Here is a 15,452-nt window from a genome sequence, read left to right as displayed (position 1 = left end):
AACAATCATAGCACATCTCCCCGCAAAAGAGTACCGTCTCAGCTATTCCTACTACTATTTGTGTCTGAAGAAAATGCAACAGAAATTCTTTTGGAAATTAAAAAAACGTTTAAAAGCCATTGTGTTTGTTATCAAATGTCCACTAAATGTCTAGATATCTAATTTTTTCACAGGAGACACGCTTAATGGAATTATATATTATAAAAATCACTGAAGTCCACCTACTTTATCGTTAACCTTTTGAACAGCGTTTTATAGTATGCAGAAAAAAAACATTACATTTTACTGACTCACCACAGTGATGTCTTTCTAGTGCGACTTTCAGTAGAAAAGTTTCAGATCATGACTAGAACTTTCAAGTTTAACTTTTCAAAACCCAATAGAGTCTAATTTATTACAGCATCACTTTTTAAGAGACAGTTTACTGTGGATAATCATTAAATTACCATTGGAAGTTGACAGGTGAGCAGTTTAGACAAGTACACAATTTCTCATTTCTACTGGAACCAACCACAAATGTATACTGGGTGTTTGATTTGTAAACCAAATGTCATTTAATTCAAAAGCGAGAAGCCTGTAAATCTTTTACAAAGATGTGAAATGGTATGTGTGTACATGTGAAAGTATTTTGCCTCGATACAGAATGTTCAATTAGGTTTTCTGTGCGAAATCGGTCTAGGTTACAAATGTTATATTAAAATGTCGCTCTTAGTTACATGTGTACTTCGATTAAAAAGGAGTGCAACTTTCACCCTTAGTATTTAAAGGTATTCTGTGTCTTCTCTAATAACCTGCACTGTCTCAGCTAAGGAGTGAGTGGCAGCGCCGCGCTCCTCCCACCTTCCCTGCGCCCGCAGAAACAACATGGACGCCCCTATGAGCCGGACCTGGCACTGAGCTACCGGCAGGATCACACTGCAACATGTGTAACAATGTTTCTAGGGTCTTGAAAACTACCGCAAGGGTAACGGGATGTTAGGTGAGTAAAATGCAATGGGGCACTATATAAATGATTTTCTCTAGCTCCGTATACGTGTTTCACGTTATTATGTTGTTTCATACAATCTGGGAATTCCTCCAGGTCCTAGTGCCTGTAAAGTCATTGGCACGGTACCGTCGTAGTCTTAATTTCAGCATATACACAGAAGAAAGCACACCATTCATTTAGAATGCAGTTGCGGTATATCGGCAATACTTAAAATATATAATAATATAAATTTCGGGTTATATTTTTAATTAATTTGTCATCTTTCCTTCTGCTTGAAAGCACAAGTATGTGGCGCCTTGTGCAATTTTAGTCGTGTGATGGTTATCTATGAAATGTGTACATGCTCTGATTCCTATGAACGGGATGATTCTGTTATCGATGGGTTCGTTTTAATTCTACACTTACATGTATTGTGTTTGAGAGGGCTCACGAGCCTTCATTTAAGGATTGATCTATATACTGTATATTATATACTGTTTACTGTATATTGTTAGCTTGTTGTAAGAAAAATCCTGTTATATCAGCTTTTATGTTACATAACATCATACAATACTAGTCACCTTCTGAAAAGAAGGTGGTTAATTATATGGTATTTGTAATTTGAACGTTAATGCAAACTGTGTTTATGCTGCTTTGAATGTACTGCAGCTGTCTGCTTGTACCTTAATGGACCCGAAAAGCTCGGTTCGTACAGCCATTAAGAAAAGGGAATTACATTAAAAAAGGGGAGTATTACAGGCAGCTCTTAAGAACCATAATCATTTATTTGATTGTTGTTGTTTAAATGGTGTAAAGTTATTATAACATAATTATTGTAATTAACAAGAAACGAATTTTGTATATGGATAGGCATTTTTCAACCTATACAGACTTAAGTGATATATGTATGCTTTACAGGAAGCATGTTGGTATTGTTGACCACCAATAACACTCTCAAATCTTCAAATGCCAATCACTTGTGTTCTGTAATATACTAGGGGTTGTTTGAATCAGGACAGAGTGTGTATTTAGGGATTAAAATAGTGGTGCTATTTGTGTGGAGTTCTATGTTTTCCCCATGATCACAAGGGTTTCATGACATGTTGGTAGGTTAATTGGCTTCTGGGAAAGTTAACCGTGGTGTGAGTGTGTCTGTTTTGACTGGTGTCCCATTCAGGATGTATCTCACCTTGTTCTAGCTCCACTGTACTGGATACAGAGGTTTAGAAAATGGATTATATGTCATATCCAGTCAATAACAATACCAAGTAAACATTTATTCCATGTTGAAAAGAGAAGAAAAGAAACACAATGTTTCGGCTGTGGAGCCTTCTTCAAGTGTGGAAGCTGCACACCTGAAGAAGGCTACACAGCCGAAACTTTGTGTTTTTTTTCTTCTCTTTTCAGCATGGAATAAACCTTTAAGTTGTTCCTTTGCAGCCTATGCATGCTGTTGCAGCCACCTACTTGAACTTCAATAATAATAATAATAACACCTTGCATATATATAGTGCTTCTCTGGACCCACCATTCAAATCCTCTGGGTTCTTCCGTCTACCACCAGCAATGTGTAGTCCCCACCTGGATGATGCGACGGCAGCCAAACCAGGCCACCACACTCATCACGTAGCAGCTGTCAGTGGGGAGGAGAGTAGTGTAATGAGGCAATTTTTGTAGATGTTTAAATTAGTTTGAGTTCTTTCAAAATAACTGTGCACATTTGAAATGTTTTGGAACAAGCTGTAGAAGTAGGCTCTGTGCAGACATTCAGGATTTAAGGTACAATTTACAATCTAATTTAAGCTACAGCTGTGGTTGTCCATCCTGTCCTGGGGGATCTCTGTCTGCTAGTTACAGGGCCCTTAATTACCAGTGCTAATTGGTGCCTGTAACTGTAGCACTGGTTTGTTTAGACTTTGTTTTCTACATTCAGGCCATAACATAGCTGAAGTACATTTCCAAACAACATCATAAAGAACTTTAATGCAGACTCTCGGCATTAAATTCTGAATTCGGTCCCTTTATTTAAAGTGTCCTAAGATTCTCACTTGTTGGTTTGACAACATCAACACCATTAATTAGAATAGGTTGACCAAAAATATTGAAAATACGTAGCAACATAAAGGGTTGTGAAGAAGGTTAAGCGTTATGGAGTATGTGTGTCTCACCCCCTCCGTTGTGAATTCACAGTACTCCCATTTGAGAGCCACCTCTGTTTCCCCCAGTGTAAAAGTATTTAATAAAATAAATAAAATATCTCTCTCAAACAATATAAAGTGACTCTCTTATCTCCCGTATCACTATTGTACCTCGTGTCTTCTCTGGTGGTATTTTTTCCCTTCCTTGTTGTTATTAGACTGTGCCATAAAACCATTTGCCTCCAGAAGATGCTAAAGCTTAAACAGAATTATTTCTCTCCAAAAATTCTTAAGAGGAAATCCATTTATGATGAACAGACTAGTTGGAAAAGTAGCAAACACTCCTACAATTATTTTTTTCCACTTGTGCTTAATTTCAGTGCCATTGAAAAGTGCCATTTTGTAAAGGGTTGATACCAATTCCAAATCCCATTCAACCTTTGCAGAGCTAAGAGAATCTTAAAAGTAGGCCTCAAATAGAAAATTGAAAGCAGCATTAGTCTGTGATTTAAGAACTTGGATGGAGCAAAACGAGGGGAGACGGGTCGCCCTGGATAAGGGCTGAGATCCAGTTAGCTACCGTATTTGTGCTGTAGTCTTTATGTCCTTCACAGACTTACAGGATCCCAAAGGTCCCATTTACAGAACTTTGCACAAGTGGAGCCAAATGCAGCGTCTTGTGCAAGGCTACTTCAGCAATGTCTGTTGTTGGGCCTTGACCTACAGCCTTGTAGTAACAGATTCACAGGTTCAGAACTTTCTCTTATGGTCCTTTCTTGCCAGACTCTACCAAACTCTTCTGTGTTGCTGTGGTTTGCTGTTTTATATTACTCAATATACAGCACTTTGCTGTGGTTTTGTGATTATTTACATGTTATCTATCTATTTCTAGTATACATCAATTTGGCAATATTACTAGAATATGTATTATACAGTACATACTTATATGTATTTATACTTTGTAATGAACTGAATTTCTATAGTTCCATATGTATTTAATATGTTGTTACTATAAACTACAGTACACTATATGATGTCCTGCATTACTAGGTTTCTGAAGAAATTTAGCCTTAACAACCCTGTTCTTTTGAGCAGTGCCATGCTCTCAAAACAGTACATTAAAATTAATTTAAATTAATTTAGGTCTCATACAAACTACATTGAAAACCTTTAGGGCTCCAGCTCTCTACAGCAGGAGTTGGCCATCTATAATTTCTGGTTTAGGTAGGTGTAGAACAAAATAATTATTAATGAATGTTGTTCATGTTTATAGGCCTTATAATTATAGGGACATGAAGATCTTAGTTTAACCCTAACTCAGCGGCACAAATTGTCTCATAGTGTGCAGATGTCGATATTGCACAGTTACGATGATTAAGCTGGCATAGGAAATCAAGGTAAATAATAACTAACCTGTCAACACATTGAATGGTAGAAATTACAGGGCTTGAGCTGCAAAAAGAGAAGAGTCAGGATGCAGAAAATAAGGTGCTTGCACGTAAATGGCCATTCATTTGCAAAAACCTTTGAAGCGCAAGGGAAGAAAAGGCGATATAAATAGCAACGTAAAAACAGTATTTTTGGAGAGAAAAAATCAGACAAATAATGGATGGGACAGAAAGTGGTGAATCCTGAACGTGGCTGTCAGCCAGTGCCCATGTGTACTTTAACGATGAGCAAAACTGAAAACTGGGCATAATGTTCGGGCAGGTGTGCCACTTGATGTGATGGATCCCATTACTGGGTGCAGCACCTATAGTGAACCTATTTTCAAGAACTTGGGAGTGGAAGATGTCTGTTGGTCCCTTTCTTATAGGTTTTAGAAACTGATACACTCCAGCTTCCACCGTGTTCCTTGATAGAATGGCCTTTGATGCCGTGGCCAAGGAGACTATAGTGATTAGAGGTCTCATTCTGCTGCTTCCCTCTTCCAGCCTTGCAGCTGTCGTGATTTGGACATCTCTTTGCATCTGTGCCACCGATGAGGACTTGATGACTGAGGTGAGGGGATTAGTTGTGCCGTATGGCTTGGTTAGTCATTATTTTTTTCATTTCAGACAGAAACTTGTTGCTGAGGTTTTCACAGTTTTACTTTTTGGCCAGCCGCCATATTCACCCTGCAGCTCACAACTGGCAACGCAATGAAACTAAGCAGGTGTGAGCGTGGTCAGTACCTGGATTGGAGACCTCCTGGGAAAAACTGCTGTGGTCTATCTGGGTCCTAATGACCCAGTATAGTGCGGTGTCCTTCGGATGAGATGTAAAACCGAGGTACTGACTCTCCGCTATCATAAAAAATACCAGGGTGTCTCACAAAAAGAGTAGGGGTTTTACCCCGGCATTCTGGCCAAATTTCCAGTTGGCCCTAACCAATTATGGATTCCTAATAATCCCCATCTGTGAATTGGCTTCATCACTCTGTTCTCATCCCCACTGATAGCTGATGTGAGGTGAGCGTTCTGGTGCACTATGACTGCCATCGCATCATCCAGATGGGTGCTGCACATTGGTGGTGGTGGAGGGGAGTCCCTATTAACTGTAAAGCACTTTGACTGGAGTGTCCAGAAAAGCGCTATAGAGATGTAAGCAGTTATTATTAATTTGAAGGATCCACTGAGTTTCACTGGAGTGAGCTGTCCAATTCCTTTCCACGGAACTGCAGCTGCAGCGTTTAGTGAAATATGAAATTTTGTGAATGGACTAAAAAGTCAGAAAGCTGCTTTTCTCCTTCATCGTAACTAGCCAGATAGGCAATGGACAGTAAACAATACTAGCTTTATAATGTGTGAAACAATCGAAAAGATTTAAAATTTCTAGTTAATGCATCAGATCTCAGAGGTCAGATGGTTCTACCACTGTATCATGAAAGGATCAGATTCCAGCATGCCAATAGTAGAAAAAGACATGGATGCTCTAAAAAGAATCCAAAGTTTTTTCAGGGACCTTACTGGGAAAAAATGAATTATTTCTTTCAATTTAATTGTTATTGAATTTTCCATCGAATTAGTTATTTCTTTCCTCATTTCAATATAACTGATCTGTTTCTTCCTCCTGAACATTTAACTAGCTGTCTCAGATCAGAAGAGTGTCCTCTCCACAAGCTTTTAAGATCATAATTGAGCAAGGGTCTTCACCTCTTGGTCTTCTAGATCATGTAGAAGATATTGGGGAATCAAACATGTAATCTGATCAATGAAAGGAAATTTAAGCCTTCAGGATTGAATTCAATTTAATTTTCCTCTATGAAATAGGTAATTTACAAACATCTCTTGAATTTAGAAATCATATCTCTAGAAACTAGTGATTTATAAAACCTGCTGAATTGGGGCTTTCTAGTACCCTGGCATGGAGATCCTTGATCTAGACAATAGATGTCTCATCTTATGGGGCTGCAGTTTTAATAGGTGGCCTTAATGGTCACGAATAAAAATCAGAAGATACTATAACTCTTCAGGTCCAAGGCTGGACACCCCTGACCAGTAATGAAGAACAGTCACATGCTATTTGATTTCCTCCTGCCAAAACGTAATAATAGGATCAAGATTGTTCCCAGCAACTGTGTAATTACATATGGATTTCTCTTTGTCTTGTTTAAATACAGTCCTTTAAGCTTAATTTAAAGCTGACCTGTAAAGCAGGTCAGAGTGGGGTTAAACAGAGCATCAACAGGCACTTAATTGCCTTCAGTTTAGTAAGCAACAAGTATTGTTAGTGTATACTACTGTACAGAATTCTTAGATGCAGTTCTATGTTGCAATATATGCATATAGTGATCATCAATGGTTTACTCAAAGGCTCTGGTATTGTGTTTTCAATTATTATAGCAACATTGCCAGTTGTTAATAGTTTTGATTGAGTGAGAAGAAACTGAGATGAAAAATGGCCATTTAGCTCACATGAATCAGAATCTGTCTTTCAAACCTTCTTAGATAAAAACAAAACAATTAATGAAAGGCGGTTGGCAAGGTGGTGGTGAGAGTTAACACTGCTGCCTCACAGAGTTTGCATGGTCTGCTCATGCCCATGTGAGTTTTCTCCCCCCTTTCAAAAACCTGTCACTTGGTTAATTGGTATCTCTAAATTGTACCAGTGTGCTTATGTGTGTGTATGTGTACCCTGCTATGGACTAGAATCCCATATGTCCAGGGTATAGTGCTGCCTTGTTCCTTGTGCCTCTGGAGGTAGGATCTGGATAAATGTACTTTTTACTGGGAATTAGATACTTTCTAATAATGGATTGATGAAACAATGATCGGTAAGTTTGAAATGTTTTAGTAGCTGTTCCATCCAGACTGTATCCTGCCTGGTGCCTGTTACTTTCTGGGATAGGATTGGGCTCCACTGCAATCCTGTACTGAATAAAGTGGTTAGAAAATGGATGGTTGAATGTAATTGACTCATTTTTAGGAGGTCCTCCTTATGAACAATATTTTCTCCTCTCTACACATCAACGTAGCTAAAAGACTACTTTTTGCAGAGCAAAAACAAATTCAGATCTATCACAGTTAACCATAAACTTAAAGCAAATGGTTACAGTTTCAGTAGGTCAATTGTGTTTCTGCTTAAAAAAATCAAACATTGAGAGAAAAGCGTAGAACAGTGAAAAATACAAAGAACTTTAGTATTGTTTTCATTGTGCATACTGTAGTGTATGAGAAGCTGAGCCACAGATTGCAGAAAACAGAAATTCATTAACCAGCATTTTTTATTTGAAACAATTTTAATGCATGCAGGAATCAAATTTCTGAATTTATAATGTCCTGCCTACATTTTCTGCTTTCTAAATTAACATTGATGGGAATTTTCTGACTTTTATTTATCAGTTTATAAACAGAGCATTTCAAGCGCGAAAAGCAAGATTTGGGCCTCTGGTATCAGAAACAGATGGTTACAGATGAGAGCTTTTATCTTTATTTCAACATTTTCTGTGTGTTAATGGGTTGTATGACACAAACTTGCTTTTCGTATTGACAGCATTGTCCTTGATGAACCCCACACATTACTGTACATACAGCTATATATAGGATTGTCAGCAAAGTGGAGTGTACGTGGGATTCAGAGCACGCCTTTAATGATAAGGGGCCTGTGGGGAAATAAAATGAGCTTCACTGAAATATTTGACCACACAAAATAAGAATTTAGGTATTCATATGTGGGAAGAGTTTACATATCACTCATTTATTTCTGTATTTCCTAGCAAACCCCTTCCTTTTAATGCTTCTCATATGACTGTATTTTTAAATCATTTCTACAAATGTGGAGTTTAAATGCAAAATGTTCAGCTGCTTAACCATAAATCCCCTTTGTTCGAGTTAACAAATGGTAATGTGCCGAAAGCAGCTAACTTAAAGTGAATTTAGCCACCTACCTCTGCCCACACACATGAGACACCAGGAATGCTATCTATCCACATATGTGAGACGTTTTGTTCAAAGAATTTAGAGCACTTTCCCTTCACACCCTTTTTTCATCACTGGGGGTCTAGGGACCAAATGGGAATGTGTGTAAGGGAAATTAAACTATTCACCAACTCCAGAAGAAAATGCCAGGAGCAACAATGAGTTAGGTCTATGGCCACGAGGTGGGGGATAGTATAGGAATTTTCAGACCACAAAACAGGGTAAGAGTAGGAGGCACAATAAAAATGAACAGGGTGTACAATCGACTCATGGTGCAAAGGTTCTGGAAGACAGTGCTTTGCTTAAGATTCCAAGTCCAGATAGGCCCCAGACCCAGGCTTGTGAACCGCTGTATTTACTGAATGTCAGTATGGCTCCCGACCAGAGGGGTCTGAGCAATGATTGCATTGCTTCCAGTTATTGCAGAAATTGACTGTGTCAAATCAAACATTACCTTTTACACTTGGGCAAAAACAGCTAAAACTTTGGAAAAATTTGCTGTAGAAAAAAATTGTCATTCAAAAAAGCATCGGTCCCCAGATTTTCTAAATGAAATCTAAAACTAGGACTGTTTTAATATTTTTTTTCTAAAGATTCTAGCCTTTCTCAAACAAAAAACTTTCTTGTGTTCTTAATGTTTCTTGTTTTTGCTTACAAAACCCATACTAGACTACCCATGTACTTGTAAGTTAGAGCAAGGAACTTAACTTGTGGACAGTGACTCACTATACAAAATAACAAATTGTAAATACAGATCTTTTGAATAACTTTTTTTTTTGTTCCTATCACCTTCTCCATGCTAGCAGCACTGTTTACTCCTTCGCATCCCACTGGAAAATATGTTACTTCTTTGTGCAAGATAACGTTCAGAGTTAAGAGATCTGGAAGAGTTAAGAGATCTCTAACAGCCAAATTCTCAGGGGCTAATGTTACTGCAGCCTAAGTAATGATCACTGTTAAAACGTCACTTGTAGTTTGCTAAAATAGAATCTGATAATGTAGTGAAAGCATACATTGCAGTATGAATGCAGAAGATAAAAACGCACTTTGCTTAGTTTAATCATCAAATCAATTAATTGTATCAGGCTTATCTATGCCTGTGTGTTTACTTTTGTATTCAGGAACTTTAGGAAAAACTTTTGTGGTTGTCCATTTTCAAATGATAAAGAGGTCAAAGTGGATAATGGAATAAATGGGCGGATAACTAGACTGTATAAACTCTTCCCTGCTGTGAACATTTTATTAAATCCAAATGGGGAATGAATTTTGCTTCCAGCTCTTCTCTTTTGTTTCCCAGGTAGATTATTTCCCTAATGCTTCTTGTATTTCATACTTGTGGGAGAAAAAGGTTTTTTTAATTTTTGGGGGGAGAAAAAGTATAGCTTTGCACTCCCTGTGCTGAATGTCAACATGGCATTTCTGTCAGTTGTACAGAGATCAGAGTCACAAATTCCTTCAATCTTATGCTACAAAATGGTGTTCAGCCATTCAGCACGCGTTGTTTACTTTGAACTTACTGCTTTCCCTTTCTTAGGAGTTGTGTGGGAGGAGGAAAGCCCAGAGGGAGGAGTGTATGGTATGTTTCAAACTCCTTCTCTGTAAAATGGAATTTTGGACAGGTGTGTTTATTTCAGCAGAGATGAGATAGGAAGCCGGCGTGACTGGGTACTGCCTTTCTGTGGTACGAAGAGAATGTCAGTGTCCTCTTCTGAATGGATTCTCGTGAGAGGACTGAGGATATACAAACAGATTTGAGCACAGCTAGAACTCACCCAGTGTCCCATCAGGTTGTAGGATCTGTAGTACAAGTGATTGTACACAGCATGTAGCTGAATGTTGACAGATTGCTTCATTCTGAATGGCATGATTTCAGTTTGCTGATGATATGGCTTTATAGTCTATTTGACATCTTAAATACCACTTGTGTAGCAGTTTATTTTCTTGTGGCTGCTAGTGCAGTCTGCCATTGCTTTGTATCCATTTTTGTCTCAGTGTTACTTTGGATGAAATAAGACCACAATCAAGTCTTCTCCAGAGCCGTTACCTCCTAAAGCTAAAAAGATCCTGCTCTTTCAGTTTGCTGTAGTAACTCTTAATTCAGTCTGGGAACCAGTCCATTTGCTCTTGTCTCGACTTTTTCAAAGCCGTGTAGCGTAAACATAATGTAGACTGCTTGTGGCATGATGTCTGGAGCTGAATGCAGATGTGATCTAGTTAGGTAATTTTACACCTTGGCCATGACCTCTTTGCCCTCTCTACACTATAAGCCACATTCCAAGACAAATGGACTCATGATATTTGACTCATTAAAGGTTCCCTCACACTGCCTAGATGTTGCGAATCTGCATCTTCTTTCACACTCCAGTTCTACAGTTTCTAATTGATTTCCAGTATGCAGCACTTACGGCTGATGAAATTTAAATTTAATTTGTCAGGCTTCTTGCCACACTTGATGTTTGCTAATACTGGCTTTTATTGGCCGCCTACCTAACCACACTGCGATTAAGCCTACATCTGCTGAGCTATTCATAAAACTTCAGGGCAGATTCCTGTGTCTCCCTAGTATCATCAGAATTCATTCTGGTCATTCTGCTTTCTTTGACGGCTCTCAAGAGAAATTTCGATTCTTTGTACTTTAGGTAGAAATATTCTTCTGTTTGTTACCCACAAAAGGCCTTTACACTGTAGCATTTCAAGACTTGTTTGCTTTGCTTTGTTAAATGCTTTCCTAGCAGTGCAGCTTTTGTGTGGGTCATGTCTTCTGCTCAGTCTGGAAATGTGATATTCTGGCCCAAACGCTGCAGGCTCTTTCTCCTTTGTATCTGATGGTGTAAGCAGGAGGTGTGCCTGAGACATGACTGGGCTTGAGGGGTAGTTCTCTGTGCCCCCTGGCTGGTTCTCCCTCTTCCTTTTCTTATTGAGAGCCAAATGTTGATGCCTGTCTTCACCCCACTTAGAAGTGTGAATAATTGTTCTTCACTTCTGGTGAACGTGCTGGGACACAGCTCTGAAGGTATTGTAAGCCTGTCCATAACGAAACAGGCTTAAGTGTGGAGGTGGACCATAGGATACATTTCTTGTTTATGTAAAAAGACTTCTGTTTGCATGGAAAAATGTATAGTACCACAGATGTTGTTACACAGAGCGTAATAACACAGTTATGATATAATGTGTTAAATAAAATTCTCAGAATTTTCTCAGAAATTTGTTTTGCATCCAAGCAGCTATATTTTAAAACTTTTAAACAGTACCAATAAACATTAAAATTAAATATAGCATTACATAAAATACATCATACCATACATTGTCAGTATGTACCACTCCTACTAAAATCCACATAGATTACCTGTTTACTTCCCCCATGATCACCCTAAGCCAATGTAATTGCAAAATACCCTTTCATTTTTGCACATAACCACTAATTGCACTTGCTCATGAATCAATAGTCTCTTATTGTGAACTCATTTATTAAGTTGTTTCATTGAATGTGGGATAAAGGAATTCCTCATTTCATTATGTCTGCACTTAGGGACTCTCAAATGTCTGTTTGAAGGCATCAGGCGTTATTCTTCATTCAGAACATGTTAGTATCTCCTCTGATCCTTCACAGCTAGTCTCAACGTACTCTTAGTGTAAGCAGTTTGAAAGCTCTGCTCAAGTGGGTGCCTCACTGTCTTCAAACATATCCACAAGAGTCTAGACATCTTGACTCTATTTTAATGAAGAATATAGAGAATATAAATCTTTTGTTACAGCATAAACACTGAGATGTTTTCTGCTTTAATTTTTCATTCAAATCAATATTGTGTGCAAATACTTGCAGATGTTTTATGTTCAGTGGAAGTGTTAGGTCCAATCATGTGTTTTCTCATAAAAATTCACACAGTTGTTTTACTTGCTTGCGTCACCCATTTCTATTTCAAGCTTACTCAGGTATAACCACAAATCCAATACTGTTTTTACGGTTTACCATGTACATTGATTAAAACAGATTTCTAATTTTTAGTATTATTCATAATAACTGCATGATTATTAGTGATACAGTGAACCAAGAGTTATACTCTTCACTAGGAGTGTGCAGTGCAATTGCATTTTTCATACTGTAATGCCATAAAACAAAAATAATTTCCATTTAGTTTTGCAAACAAACCTTTTCACTGCTCTGAGGTGAATTTTGTTTTTTTAGCACCATTATCGTAATTGTGGAAGTGTCTCATATATAGCAGTAATTCTAACAGTGAAATAAACAATTAAGCTAAAACCAGAGGACACAAGTGCCTTAGAAATTGAGAACAGGAAACACTTCTTTACAAAATGAGTGGTTAGGGGGTGGAACAAGCTACCCAGCTATGTTGTTAAAGCCAATAAATTGATTATATCAATAAATGATAAGCTTCTCAGATCAATTAACTGTTAAAAATGAACCAAACGTGGTGATTCACGTGACCACCTCTTGTTTGTAATATTTTTACGTTCTTACACAACAAAATCATTGTGATGAAATACAGTGTCAAGTATCCACTATGAACATACTGTACATTTCGGTTATATTATGTGGGATTTAAGAAGTTGTTTTTTTAAAGATATGTATTCTGACTTCTATGGATTTCCAGCTGAATTGAAAATGAGCTTGTGTAACCCACAAACCATAGAATGCTCAATTTAAAATCCAAAGGCTTACTGCTTGACTGGTGATGCATGTCTGATAATTTGACCGTACATAGTCTGAAGGCCTGACCAGGTTTCTGATTTTTAGTATTGTTAATAATAACTGCATGCTTATATTTCATATTCTTCACTAGCCGTGTGCAGTGCAATTGCATTATCTGAAAGTATCTTTCTTCATTAGAAAGCAATACTTATTTTTCAGACTCTGAATGTCATAAAGCCTAGAAGATATTGACTTATTTTTAGGCAATGAGTGGATCTGTTTACTTTCTCTTTCCTAAGTAACTCAACACTTGTTCCTTAGCAACAAGGGCACATTCAGAAGTTTTCAGCAGGAGATCATTACAGCGCTGTGTAGTAGTGTGGTTGGAGTTTTCTGCAGTGCTACCCTTCTGGTCACACCTTGGTGAAGCAGGATTGCTGATCCCTCTGTTGTCAGCAAACAAGAGCAAATGACCTTGTTTTTATTTGGCATACCCTGATCATAAATCAACTGGATTTTGCGGCAGTTTGTTTTTAGCTGTTGTATGTTTACCTTCTGTTATGCACTTCAATGTGATCTTAACTCTAAGAGCACCCAAAGGTATTGTGGCTTTACTTGGGTTCAATTTGCTTTGCACTAGAATTTGCACCACAGAAAGCTGAAATTGTCCACAGCCTGAAGGAATAGTACACCTACAGTTGGGTAATTTGAAAACTCTATATGCAAAATGTTTGGTTTTTAAAATATGTTGAAATAATTAATAGAAAATTCAAATGTTTTTAAAACTCTAATCTCCAAAACTGTAGGAGTTTGAACCCCAGGCTTGAGCAGTGCATAATACACTGAGAAATCTTGACACTACTTGGTTATGGCATTTTGTGAATGGTCAGTTTGTGACCTTGTCACAGACCACATCCTGGACAATTCTAACTTTGTGCTTGTTTTAATCCGTCTTTGTAAAGATGGACAACAGGAAGCAAATTAGACTGGATATGCGTGCTGCTATACTTGGGGGTTAAGGCTGGACTGAAACGGCAGAAAAGCTTAATGCAGCTAACAAAGGCATTCATTATGAGCTACAAAGAAAACCATTAACTGTGAGTAACATTGACAGAAAGTGTACGACACTAAAAGGATGTAAAGGAAAGAATCTATCTGTGACATCAAACAGCTTGAGGAAAAGAGGGATTTGCAGTCCCTGAAATTAAAGTGTAGCTTAGATAACCGATTTTGAGATTTGAGTGTAATAGTTGCTTGGTCTTGTGCTTTGGGCTGAGCACCATCTTGAAAGGGTCCTGAAGACAGAATTACATTGAAAGTGGGCCACTGAACATTTGATAAAACATGTCTTGAACAGTGAAATCGAAGTGGCAATGTTTTTCAAGAACCCTTGGTGAATTCTAGTGTTTGGTGTGTTAAGCCAGCACTTTGTCCAAAAAAAACTCCACAGATGTCTGTCCAGATTTTGCCTAGATTTTCTTACAAATGCAAAACCAACAGTTGTATTGGAGTGAAACTTTCATGTTTATGGTGAAAGGGAAGAGGAAGGAGTGGTGGCATGGTGGCGCAGTAGTTAGCATGGCTACCTCGTAGGGGGCCACACGTGTGGAGTTTTTATGTTCAAGACATTCAGTACTAGTAGGTGAATTAGCTTCTGGGAAAATTGGTCCTGAAGTGAGTGTGTACATGTCTGTGATTGTTTTTGTCTGCCCTGCGATGATTGGCGTCCTGTCCAGGATGTATTCTGCCTTGTTCCCATTGCTTGCTGGGATAGGCGCTGGATCCCCCACGACCATGTATGGGATAGAGCGTTTAGAAGATGGATGGATGGGAAGAGATAATAGATTGTGATTGATAATGTTTCTTTACATTGGGTCATTACTCTGCACCTCTATTATTGTGAGGTCTTCCTTGTGCATGTGTTTTTACCATTTCAACACTGCAGCTGCTCTAATGTGATTTAGAAAATCTTTTTTTTTAGTCTACACTAAACTACATTTGTGCACTAAAAATGCAAATATTTAATCTCAAATTTTGCTGTCTAAACTCAGTAAAATAAAAATTGAGCAGGATCAAAAAAATTGAGCAGGATCTGCTAACTACTTCAGCCACCTTCAGATTTTACCATTAGTGCAGAGGTCTGCCTGTGGGGATATTTTTGGGTAAGTTGAGGTTAGAGGTCAAGTGACATTAATAGCTGGCATTGTGTAATTGGAGAGTGAACATGCAGTTGCAGTCCTGTGACATGAGTTTTGATCTAAGGCTCCGGTTTTATTTGTCTGACTTTTCCAGATAAA

General features: G+C 38.1%; 1 protein-coding gene across 2 annotated transcripts in view; it reads left to right on the top strand.

Moving 5' to 3' along the window:
* Window positions 1-846: 846 nt before the first annotated feature.
* The window catches only part of tiam1a (TIAM Rac1 associated GEF 1a), a 122,115-nt gene continuing 107,509 nt past the window's right edge, over window positions 847-15,452 (top strand). The window contains exons 1-2 of one of the 2 annotated variants that reach the window (XM_015341983.2): window positions 847-979; window positions 5,040-5,106. The gene's annotated coding sequence lies outside the window, so the exon portion shown is untranslated. The remainder of the gene's footprint in view (window positions 980-5,039; window positions 5,107-15,452) is intronic. The other variant, XM_015341982.2, reaches the window with a different exon arrangement.

Source organism: Lepisosteus oculatus, chromosome 5 (assembly GCF_040954835.1).
Source record: "Lepisosteus oculatus isolate fLepOcu1 chromosome 5, fLepOcu1.hap2, whole genome shotgun sequence".
In the NCBI taxonomy this organism is placed as follows: domain Eukaryota; kingdom Metazoa; phylum Chordata; class Actinopteri; order Semionotiformes; family Lepisosteidae; genus Lepisosteus; species Lepisosteus oculatus.
The sequence above is the reverse complement of the archived record's forward strand: the minus strand, read 5'-3'. Positions and strand labels throughout refer to the sequence as shown.